The following is a 3,348-nucleotide window of genomic DNA, read 5'->3' as shown; positions in this document are numbered from 1 at the left end:
GGCGGTCAAGCGTGTAGTCAGCGATGGTAAATGCTACAGGTGTCTATTCGGATGCTACAACAAGTGAGAAGCCTCCGTGGAGGATGGAGGCTATAAGGTCGTCTGCTCTCACCACCCTGATGATTCCCCTGTCATATCTTCATTTTTTTGTGTGTTTTTTTTGTGATGATCATGGGACTTTTTCCAAATTCCAGTGGGAGGAGAGAATGCGGAAAGCGGGGGAGATAGCTGGCATCCCTACTGCAGCAGTGTATTAGATACTGCCACATGGTTTTTCCACCCTTAATTGTGTGTAAAACATTGTTTTTTCCCCTTTTCTTATTGAACTTATTCGGCTTACAATGTCTGTGATAACACTCTTATTAAATCAATTAAGTACAAACAGTGCTTCATTGGATTAAGTAGAAAAAACAATGAATATCACGAAAGCAGCAGCAGTAATAGATGGCAATATTTTAACTAATGGATGTTCATTACACTGGTGAATAAAAGTGCAAAAAGCAAATATAAAACAAAATCTTTGAAAGTGTCAGAGAATCATGAGGTGTATATTTTCAGGTCTTTTAAAAGGTATTGAATTCTGTAAACAGATGTACAATCAGAAAAGAGTAACTTAAGTATTGTAAGTAAATTGTTATTTTGTTCTCAATATATTTTACATTAGGAAATGATATCACAAATATACACATTGAGTGTTGTGGTTTGTCAAAATGGACACTGTGTTATACTATATCATACCTTTATATAGCTCTTTACACTCACAGTGCTTAAAACTATTTAAAAGAGTCAAAACAATCATCAAATGTTGTTTTCTTAATCAAATGTAAATATGAGTGAGTAAATGAGTAAATATGTCAAGTGAATGTAAATGAAAAATTATAAGGATGCTCTCCTCTAGAAGGTGTGACACTTACCCTAGTTACCTAAAACATAAACTTCAGAACTCGATTCAAGTAAGTAACCTATCATTCATTTCCCCAGTGGCTGATTAAAGTCTACACTTGAGCATATAAAATGACAAAGTTGGACAGGATTTATATGCTGAAGCTAATCTGAGTCCTGAAAATCAGCTGACTTGCAGTTTGATATAAAAAGACATATTATTATTTATAGAATATTGCGTTTAAACAAGAAATTTAATGTGACACATTGATGGTTTTAATATTGTAACCTTCAAAGCGTCCCTTTTTATTGCAAAAAAATATTTGATAGCTGTTACTGTCACGGGTGTTCAGCTCCTAGATATCAGTAAAAAATGATAGTAAACCTTCCTCAAGTAAAACTGCATTGGTTTTGTCACGCAAAATGTTCTTAAACTTCCAGAAGTAAAAGTAATGATCCTGCAGTAAAACAGTTTACTCTTAATGCACAGTGGTTCCCGTCTGGAAGCTGGGGGAGCAGCGCATCCAGCACGATAGTAAAATTCAGTGAGTGTAGTGTGATAAAGAAAAAAAAAATCTTTTCATAGATATGACTGTTTCTGACCATCACAGGGAGGGAACTGGTCGTGTTGCTGACCGCCACATTGGGGAGGGAAGGACACTCCAACCACAGCTTTCATCGCCAGCTCATAAAGGCGGATCAGCTGATGCCTCAGTTTACTGAGAATGACAAGAAGCTGGGAAAGCATCCATCATGATTATGTAAGATTTACAGATCAAACCACTGAAAACATCTCTAAAAAAATTATATATATATATATATATATATATATATATTATTTGTGTTAAGATATAACTGTGCTATTGTGTTGTCATTTTTTAATATCTAAAACTTTTATACACAAATACACATTTAGTGGATGATTAGTCTTTGGTCAAAAAGAAAAAAAAATGGAAAAATTGGTAATAAGTATTTGTAAATAATGATAATAAAAGACATCAAGAATTTGCCACTAATAGCTTCAAGATTTTTTTCTTAAAACTTTCCAAAATTGAAAATGGACATTTGTTTAAAAAAAAAATAGTAAAAAAAGACAATAAATTAAAAAAAGTGCAGCAAAATTAATATATTTACAACAGTTTAATAATAATGAATTGATGTTACTACCAATACCTCTGTTAAATATCACATTTATATTTTTTTGTATCATCTGACCTCCATAAACATCTTTACATTTTTACATTTTACATTCTTTACATTTTATTTGACAACCTGCAATAGAGTGACCTGCCCTGCCGGACTCTCAGAAAAGTACTGTAGAGTCACTGTAACTAACGAAACACATTAACTGTATCCCCTTTCATTTAATGAGGGGCATGTCAGACTGACCACTGGATTAATATGCTGTTATTACGCTGGGGTGACAGTGAATTAACCTCTGCGTAGGCCCATTATTCTATTAAATGGTTTTATGGATGGGGAGTGGACTGATGTGAAGCACACAGGCATCCAATTAAAAGCCTTGCAATTCATTTGTGTGTGTGTGTGTGTGTGTGTGTGTGTGTGTGTGTGTGTGTGTGTGTCCGCTTAACATTTACAAGATGCAGTTAAGATAAATAACATCATCCCATCCCCAGGCTTTGTTTCCTGTTACAATAACACCGGGTTGCATTGCATATGGGAAATGTTCAATTATAATACAATAATAAAAGTCTGTGATTCAAAGAATTTCCCCATTAAATTTGCATCGCTGCATTCGGGGAAAGGCTGCAGAGGAGACCACAAACGTGGCATGAAATTATAGAAATATATATATAATTGGAAATAAGAGACAAAAACAAAACACGTAATGTAATAAAAATATCAGCAAGTGATAACTAATAGTAGTAATAGAAAAAAAAAATGATTTCGTAAGGAATCACGAATTTTCTTTTTTAATTTTCATGTTTTGCAACCAGCGATGAACCGAAGACCTTGGTTCAATCCCAGACTGGGTTCTCTCTGCGAGCATCCTCCACCTGCCTGCCTGGGTTCTTCCAGGTTCTTCCCAGTCCAAAAACAGTCAGTAGGTTCATTGAAAACTAAATCGTGTGTAGGTGTGAATGAGACAGTGAATTATTGGATTCTATAATTGTCCTTATGATTGACAGGTGGCCCTGTGATTGACAGGTGACGAGTTTGCGCTAAACCCCGCCCCCCACTCCAGGGACAGCTGGGATAGGTTAAAAAACCCTCCGTTCACGAAAAGGGGAATCTACAGTGGATTGCTTAATTCAATAATTTGAGTTATTCCACACTTTCAGGAAAGTGGGTAATGACTCCTTCCCACGATTTTTAATATTTATCGCGAGTCAGTTGAATAAATGTGAATAATTATTAACCAGGTAATTTGCGCTTGCGTACTTCAAGGGAAAGGGGGGAATCTTGGCTTGTTAAGCGATGCCATTTAATAATGACATATTTTCG

The sequence above is a fragment of the Fistularia commersonii genome, chromosome 22 (genome assembly GCF_037954325.1).
Source record: "Fistularia commersonii isolate RoL2024-O1a breed Wild chromosome 22, RoL_Fcom_v1.0, whole genome shotgun sequence".
NCBI classification, from domain to species: Eukaryota; Metazoa; Chordata; class Actinopteri; order Syngnathiformes; family Fistulariidae; genus Fistularia; species Fistularia commersonii.
The sequence above is the reverse complement of the archived record's forward strand: the minus strand, read 5'-3'. Positions refer to the sequence as shown.